Genomic DNA, 9,512 nt, shown 5'->3' with positions numbered 1-9,512 from the left:
GTGTGGTGTCTAGCCTCCAATGTTCTGGGCAGAGAGGAAGTTCCCAGGCTAGTGTGCCTTTTCTTCTTTTGTTCCTTAATTACTTGAGAGATACCTTGAGTGATTTCTTGAGTGATATCCTGAGTACCACTTAGGTGGGTCATTAGGTGTGGATTAGTTGCTAAAGTCTTTGTGTCTTGACCTCTTGAATTTTGTGAAGAGTTTTCCTGAGAAGATGGCTGTATTGCACTTAGTTGTGCTTTGGCTTGGCTTCGTGTATAGGGGCGAGCTGTGGTTTTGTGGCTTGTGTCAGCCAGATCTGTGTAGGGATTGCAGGGGGGTGCAGCATCCGGAGGTGCCACCATGGATTGGCTACTGGATGGTGTCAGTAATTCCACTGATGAATTACTGACACCATCCAGTAGCCAATCCATGGTGGCACCTCCGGATGCTGCACCCCCCTGCAATCCCTACACAGATCTGGCTGACACAAGCCACAAAACCACAGCTCGCCCCTATACACGAAGCCAAGCCAAAGCACAACTAAGTGCAATACAGCCATCTTCTCAGGAAAACTCTTCACAAAATTCAAGAGGTCAAGACACAAAGACTTTAGCAACTAATCCACACCTAATGACCCACCTAAGTGGTACTCAGGATATCACTCAAGAAATCACTCAAGGTATCTCTCAAGTAATTAAGGAACAAAAGAAGAAAAGGCACACTAGCCTGGGAACTTCCTCTCTGCCCAGAACATTGGAGGCTAGACACCACACCCCCTCTACAGTATTTATAGGAACTCAAACATTGAGATCCCGCTCTGTTCCAGTAACAAGAAGCCGAAAGCACCAGCCTGAAGATGACGAGTGAGACCTCGTCGAAACGTCGCCTAGACACCCCAACTTTTACACGGGAAGACACCCGAGGACACCAAAACCTGCATTCCTGTACCCGTGAAAATCTACGAAAGCAAATATATATATATATATTATTAATGTACAATGAAAAAAGCCATACATCAAAACTGAACAAAAAAAACCCCAAGTAGAAATAATAATAAAATCAAAAATCAAAAAAAATCACAAAGCATTATAACAAAAATATCCACCTCTGGCCAGATTAAGCCAGAGGCCAATGTCTCTTCCATATTAAATGCTAACTTGCAGCTTCCCTGGGTGAAGCCAATTTCATACCCTTAAGCTTACTTTGTAAAGCTGTTTCAGAATAATCCTACTAAAAGGGAGAAGCAAATATGCTGACACAAGCTCCTTGGGGGAACGTGGAATATAAATTAATAATCTGATTATTTGAACAAGCTACCTATTGCCTTTTGAGCTCATTCAAAGGTACTGATTTTGACCTACCAACTCTGAAGAGCAAATCCTGTGTATACTGTGTATACTCAGAAGTAAGCCCCAATGACTTCAATAACAGGTAAGCGCATATAGAATCGCAGCCTAACTGCCTTTTGCCAGTGATCTCTGACTCCAACTTGAATGCCCTCTTCACATGCTCAGTGTTGTGCCTGCTTTGCTAAGCAAAGGTATTTTTAATACCTACATCACCACTTTAAATATCCCAGTAGCGTAGCGTGGGGGGTGCAGGGGGGGCTGGCCGCACCGGGCGCAACATCTGGGGGTTAGGGTTAGGGGGCGCAAATCCACAGGTTAGGGGGTGCAAATCCATGGGTTAGGGGGCACAAATTACTTGCCTTGCCCCGGGTGCTGACAACCCACGCTACGCCACTGAAATATCCTTTCCTTTTAAAACTCACCAATGCCAGATTTTTAATAAATAAATATTTATTTATTTATTTATTTAGCTCGTGGTTTTCTGTTTTGAGAATGTAAGACTTCTTCATTTGGGCTGGGATTAAGGTTGGGGATTTATTTAAAATAATTTTTTTTGATGTATTTTGATTGATTGCCAACTTTAAAATTGATTGCTATTCACCTCAGGCATCTGGGAGACGGAAGAAGGAAATGTCAGTAACTTACAAAATCTCTGCAGCATTCATTTTAAAAGATCTTTGTAGAAAAGACTCTTTTCAGCCCGTTAAAGTGAGACATTTCACTTGCTTCGATTCTCTGAATCACCCACGTGCTTCATTTTTCTTCTAGGATTTCTGCCATCGCCCTGAAATAACAACTTATCGCATGCATGACAACTGCTCATGCAGTCTTTTCACTGACTCTAATTGCAGCATCGTCTTGCACTTTTGCTGAATTTGAGCTGAGGTATTCGCGCTCTTCACAATACCTCTCCTTTCCCTGAGTGTGGCCAACAATAAATCTGAGCCTTGAAATGACTGAACTTTTCAAAACACACAATTCCTCTTGCAATGTTTGCGAGTGCATCTGAATGTGACATCCAAACGCTACGCATATACTAATGTACACTTTACTTTGTTTTGTGTATTAAAAGTACATGTTTGTGCATGTGAATACTACTGTAGATGCATGTCTACAAAAATTGGCACCAAACACTATGTGCTGTTAAGCGTAGGGTATGCCTTAAGGCTGTTTGCAGCGCTGCATATCATATTGTTAATTACACCAGATATTTCTTGGCCATAGTACCTTATTTTCATATAAACACTTTAATGAGCAATAGGCAAACTGGATTAGAATTCCCTGCATCATCTGTTCAAAGGCAAGAAAAAAAATCAATGCAATTTACACATTATTAATTTTTCAACTGATGTTAAGCTTGAAGTCTGATGATCTTTTGCAGTCTTTCCAAACCGAGACAGAGCAAAAAGTCACACTGAGGAAGAAGCCTGGAAACGTTTTTCCACCTTTTGCGTAAGGTAGAAAGTTCTGCAGAGCAATCCTATGCACATCTACCCAAAAATGGATCCCATGATGTTGTTGACATTTAATGTTTGAATTTTAATTTGCAATGTAAAATTTAATTTAAAAAAAAATGACAACAAAAACGTAATAGAACATTAAACATGGGGGGGGGGGGGAATAAAACATGGATCCCATGGAGTTCAGTGGTGTTTACAGCCAAGCAAGCACACATAGGACTGCAGCTTTACAGCGCAATGCAATCTTGCACATGTTTATTGAGCAATAATTCCTATTGTGTTCAGCAGGGCTTGTTCTATGGTAAGTACGTTTAAGATTGCAGCCTGAGGATTGCTTTGTTAGTGTGATGGGAAAGCCGTTATCAGTAATGGCCAAGTAAGAACCTCTTGCATGACCAGCAGCAGAATTTGAGGGGTAAACTCAAGTCAAGGACTAAGGTCACTGTTTACATATAATAAAACTGTTACCTCTGATTCAGAAGTCGCAGCTTCTGGGACTCCAGCATACTGAATTAACAGTAGCATGTCTAGAGCAGGCCAATAGTGGCAACAGTAGGCAGGGGCACTACAAATATCATGTAATACAAGGGTGGGCAACTTGTGGAGTTCTGGTTGTTGCCGGACTACAACTCCCATCATCATTATCCATTGATCATGCTAGCTGGGGCTGATGGAAGTTGGGGTTTAACCCCCAATAGTAGCTATTGGGTTGTTGTTTTCATTTTTATTATGTATTTTGTGGTTTTATATCTTGATTTTATTCTGTGAACCACCCTGAGACCCCTAGGTATAGGGCGGTATATAAATAATAATAATAATAATAATAATAATAATAATAATAATAATAATAATAATATCAGGCACATGGGAAATGGATGACATAACAGGTAAAATGCCTTGCTCCAGTAGCACACATGTATTGGAGAGCGAGTAAAATAGGTCTCTTTGAACAGGAACTTCCAAGGTCTAAGTTGCTTCCCAGCCAAACACAACTTAGATGTATGAAATGAGTTGATAGGACCAGCTAAGGGACTGTAGGAAAAGCCCAGTATGTAAATATGTTTAGAAAAATCTGTATCAGAATTATATCCGGTTTATATCTGATTTCATAATGGGTCTCCCTGTAGTCAAAAGTCATAACTCGGTTTTTTGGAATGATTCCCTGTTGTTTGCGTTTAAGAGAAAGCAAACTGAGAGATGAACGCAGTCACTGGGCCCAAGGCAACATTTCAAAATGCTTTGGGAAAACAGGCCTGTGATTCGTTTAGTTCCCTAGCCTCAAGGACTGGCAACAAACAAGATGGGGAATCATAGCCCTGTGAATTGCTTTGATTTGAGGAGGTGAAGTGGAACAGCCTGTTCTCTAATCCAGGGGTGGGAAGCTGGTGAATCTGAACCTAATCGTCCTTCTCTGGATCATTTGCTTGTGGACTCCCAGGCACAGAGCAACAGCAAAATAACTTTCCCCTTCTAATTAATTTACTGAAATGAAGAAAGCTAACCAGGAGTGGACTTGTTACAGATAGGTAGCCGTGTTGGTCTGCCATAGTCAAAACAAAAAAAATTCCTTCCAGTAGCACCTTAAAGACCAACTAAGTCAGTTCTTGGTATGAGCTTTCGTGTGCATGCACACTTCTTCAGATACTCCTTCTTCAGGAGTGGACTTTTTTGTGAAAGGAATATGAGCTCAGTTCAGTTCTGGTGTTGAAAACAAAGGCTCAGAATAGACTCAGAAGCACCTTATTCATTCTAACCAGATGTCTGGTTCAACATATGGCTTTGATTGACAGATCTTGGAGTTCTAATGAAAAACAAAATAGATTTGACAAGCCTGAAGTCTGCCCACCCTGGCCTGATCCAATCAAGGTGCATGTAGAAATGTTTACAGGTGGAATGTGGAACTCCCTAATGAGACTTGCCTCACAGTTTGAGACCCAGGTATGTAAATTGAATTATTATCCAGTCATATTGAAAAGCCTGTTGATGGTTTGTTTGTTCAATTTATATACTAACTAGGATTTTTTTTTTTAAAAAAGCAAATATAAAAACCAAACAAACTCCAGAGAATTTCTCCAGTCCACTAAATAAAACATCATCTTCAATGGAACATTACACATAAAAATCGGCTAGAAAAATACAAGGAAAATATGTAGTAAACATAGCAAACAACTAAACGAAATATCCTCTAAACATCAGAAAGTAAAGCATTACTAATGGAAATCTACTAAAAGCTATCAATTCCACCTTCTCCGTGAACTGTGAACTACTCACAAAGTCTACTGAAGCGTCACATGAATGATCATGACATTGCTAATTTAACCAGGAATAGTATGTAAAGTTGTTCTGTTTCCTTCAGCGGCTAAAAGATTGAGATGAACTTCAGGGCAATGACCTGAGCCCCTCACAACTGAGCTTACGGCTTTGCTAGAGCTCTCAGTTCCAGCAGTGCATTAAAAGCATATTTAAAACTAAGTGTTGTCTTATTTTACTATTCATAACTTGGAGCATACCACAGTTATCAAAATAGCTGCTTTCAGGACATAGTACATCTTGTTTTGGAAACATTGCCGTAGCACTACAAATAGCAGTAACCTCCCCTTTTTCCCCTTTCCTACCCAGGAAATTGGATTGGAAAATTTTGAAAATGACACAGAGATTGGAAATAATGATAGTTCTGTGTATCATGACATGGAGGCATATTAATGCCTGTGGGGGGAAATCAAATCATACATCTAAAAGAAACCTCAATGGATTAATAAGAAAGTTTCTCTAATGCACACCTCTAAAGGTTTCTCTGTTGCCTGACAGAGGCTTCTGGAATGAGCACCTTCCACATTGTCTAGGGATGAAGTTGTTACACACTTTTGTCTCTGCAATCATATGTTAAAGTAGCTGGTCTTCAGGATCCCAAATATGGTACTTGTATCTCTACACACAATGTCACTATGAATAATAGCCCTAAAATCTGTCAAAAGCATGTTACTAGCATTTAAAAAAAAACAAACTAGCCTCTTAGGCTGGGGGAGGGGAGCTTTCTACCAGGTGGGTGACTGACTACAGACTGATGTTGACATCTGTCTGTCTCAGGAAACAATGGAGGAGTGTGCCTTTGCAGGTGAAGCCAAACTATTGGAGGTTTGAAGCACCTGCTGTGGCTGTAGAGACCAATGTGGGAAAGACACATTTTGTTGTTCATACAGAAAGGTTGGGTTATTATGTTCTTCATCTGACAGCTGGCTTGGTTTCTGTGATCTTCCTCCCTAGCCAGCATAGAAACACAAGTGGGCTGGAGCAGAAGGAACAGATTGATCTATCCCTCTCTCCTCTGCCAGCCCACTATGTTTCCATAGTGACCGGGGAGAAAGAGACTTCACTTCCTCCATAGCTAGCATGGAAACTAAGCACGTTGGCAAAGGAAAGATGGACCACTCTATCCTTCTCTTGCCAGCCTGTTTACTCACCTGGGTGGAATTCCATGCATTCACCACTGTGGAATTCCTTGATGTCTATGATGACTAGGTGAGCTGTTCAATGCAAGGGTGGTTTGAGATGTTGCCTTGGTGTGTTGTTGTAGCCAATCCTAAGCATTCATTTGTAGGGCTTGGTCATAAATTGGCCCATAAGTTTCACCAGCAATGAAGAATAAACTAATCTTGATGATCATCATTATTAATATATTTAAGTGGATAAATTATAGGCCATTTTTTTTAATTAAATTGGAAATCTACTGATACATAGAAGGGAAGTATTTATGTTATTAAGTTGCAGTTGTCTTGTTACTGCTAACAGCGCTGGTTCTTCCTTCTTCTGCTTCTTCTTCCTTCTTTCACAATGTTTACAGTGACATGTCTGTATGAGGGTCAAGTGCTGAGATCTAGCACATGCAGGGATTTCCCATGGCTGCCAGGTTAGTAGGATATGACATTTCTACCTTGCAACATATGCATTTCCTTCATGTCTTTTGTTTCATAGTCGGTTAAGGTTCACATAAATGTTCCCAGAGTGCTCATTCTCATTCTCTGATAAAGTTGTTTCTGCAACTTCAGTTGCTGTCTCTGCAAGTTTGAACCTGGCTTTAACTCTTTAAAAGGTATACCTTTCCGCTTCAGGCAACAGTTAGATAGAGCTAGCTGTTTATTTCACACAGGTGTCATTCATGTTCATCCTTCATGTCGGATCCTGACATATTGCCATCCTTTCTTTTCTTCTTTTTTCACCCACAGTGCTGGAGGGAAAGTACAGATTTAAAGGCAATAGCTGGAACTTAGCCTTTCCAAAACAGAATTGCTATTGATCTGTCCACAACAATAATGTGAGGAAAGGAGTAAATATACAAAGTAATGTAATCGGATAAATCATTTTTGGCAGCTCATTGTGTTGGGGGCATGCTTTACCTACAAGCAAGCACATTACTACGGTCGCAAATTAGGCGGTTTGTTTTCATTGGGATACTTTCATTCTTATTATTCACAGACTGAGATCAGGGAAAAGTTGATTAGTGGTTGTTGTGTATGTTCTTGAAAGACAAGGAATGACACATAAAGGGCATGTGCCACAAGCCTTTATTATGCCAGCTGCCCTTAAACTCTTTGAGCTTCATTGAAATCAATGGGGCTAAGCTAGTTTGAGTATACTGTACATAGAACATAAGAAGAGCCCTACTGGATCAAGCCAAAGGCATCTCTAGCCCGGCACAGACAAGGACAATGGCCAGCCAGTTGCCTGCCAGATGCCTGCAGCCACAATCTGCTCACTTGCGATACACAGCTACTGGTCTATTCTACCAGTGAAGGCAAAACATAAGCATCATGGCTAATAATGACCATTGAGAGCCTTGTCCTCCATACATTTATTTAATTCTTTTTTCAGACGACAATGGAGTGAATTTCACAATGTAACTACACTGTGGCCAAAATTGTGGAAACCTTTTGAGAAAAGTGTATTTCTGAGGTCTGGTGGCTCATAACACCACTTTTTTTGGAGTAATACCATAAAATTATATATCAATGGAAAGATAATTTAATGAAGAATGTAATGCAACAAAGTAAGTTCAATTATCTGTATTCTATCAAAAGCTATAGCCAAATAACCAGAAAAAGGAAGCACAACTTGCTTAGGTTTCCTTCATTTGCATGTAGCCAATGAGCATGAGTGTTTAGAGAGCCAATTAGGGGTTTGTTGTTGTTGTTTAGTCGTGTCCGACTCTTCATGACCCCATGGACCAGAGCACGCCAGGCACTTCTGTTTTCCACTACCTCCCGCATGCTGGTAGCTTCAAGAACACTATCCAGCCATCTCGTCCTCTGTCGTCCCCTTCTCCTTGTGCCCTCCATCTTTCCCAACATCAGGGTCTTTTCCAGGGAGTCTTCTCTTCTCATGAGGTGGCCAAAATATTGGAGTCTCAGCTTCATGATCTGTCCTTCCAGTGAGCACTCAGGGCTGATTTCCTTAAGAATGAAGAGGTTTGATCTTCTTGCAGTCCATGGGACTCTCAAGAGTCTCCTCCAGCACCATAATTCTAAAGCATAAATTCTTCGGCGATCAGCCTTCTTTATGGTCCAGCTTTCCCTTCCATACATCACTACTGGGAAAACTATAGCTTTTACTATACGGACCTTAATCAGGGGTTATGAGCCATCAAACCTCGGAATTACACTTTCCCCAAAAGGTTTCCACAATTTTGGCCACTGGTGTATGTCCTGTATGCATCTGAACCTGAACCTGTATGTATTTATTCAAAAGTAAATCTTATTGAGCACCGTAGGGCTTTCTCCCATGTAAGCTGCCCCAAGTTGTTTTTTTTAAAAAAAGGAATTATAGGATATAAATCTATTAAATAAAAGATGAATGTCAGGAAAAAAATGAGGGAGATGGAGGTCAACTTTACAGTCAATCAGTGGGTGAACTGAGGCCAATTTTAGGCTATTTAGAATTTTACCACTCCCCACCATCAGACACCCAATGGGTGGACGGGGAAGTAGAAACCCGCCCACTTGCCACAGTCAAGGCAATAAACATTCCGGCCACGGTAACACAATGACAAAAGCAGAAGAGAAGTTGGAAGGTCACCACACCTTTCCCTGAAGCAGTGGCTACAACCACATGCGATGCTTGGGCTACGAACGTCATTCAGAACTTTAGAGCATTAACAACAACAAAAATCAGAACTTTTGCTGGGAAATTATCACTAAGTCACAAGCTCCTTTTTTGGAAGGGTGAGGATCACATTTAATATAAACCAATTGCTTGCATATGTTTGCAGAATGGATACAAGAGAAATGTGAAGTGTGAAATATGGGTGTTCATTTTTGATAAATAATTTTAAACAGCTGACTTTTTCTCTTTTATCCTTATCTAACAAAAGTAACATTAACCCAGCTCAATAATATGTTAGGATGCAATTCTATCCCCACCTTCCTTGAAATAAGTCCCATGGAATTCAATGTGAGATATCCTTCTGAGTAGATGTGGATAGGATTGTGCTGTTAGATGCTAATCCGTAAATGGCAAAACCTGGGCAAATGAACACTGAGGCTGAAATCCTTTGCACATTTACCAGGGGGTTAAGCTCTGGTGAACACAGCAGGGCTTACACCTGAGTGGCCATGAATAGGACTGTCCTACAGCTCTACTATCTTCCGCAGAAAACTGAGGAGGGGGGTTCATGCTTCTAGAAATCTTCACTTCTATAATCAAGGGGATGGCATACATTTGAATGCAC

The sequence above is a fragment of the Podarcis gaigeae genome (genome assembly GCF_964106915.1).
Source record: "Podarcis gaigeae genome assembly, chromosome: 1".
NCBI lineage: Eukaryota > Metazoa > Chordata > Lepidosauria > Squamata > Lacertidae > Podarcis > Podarcis gaigeae.
Note: the sequence above shows the minus strand (reverse complement) of the source record.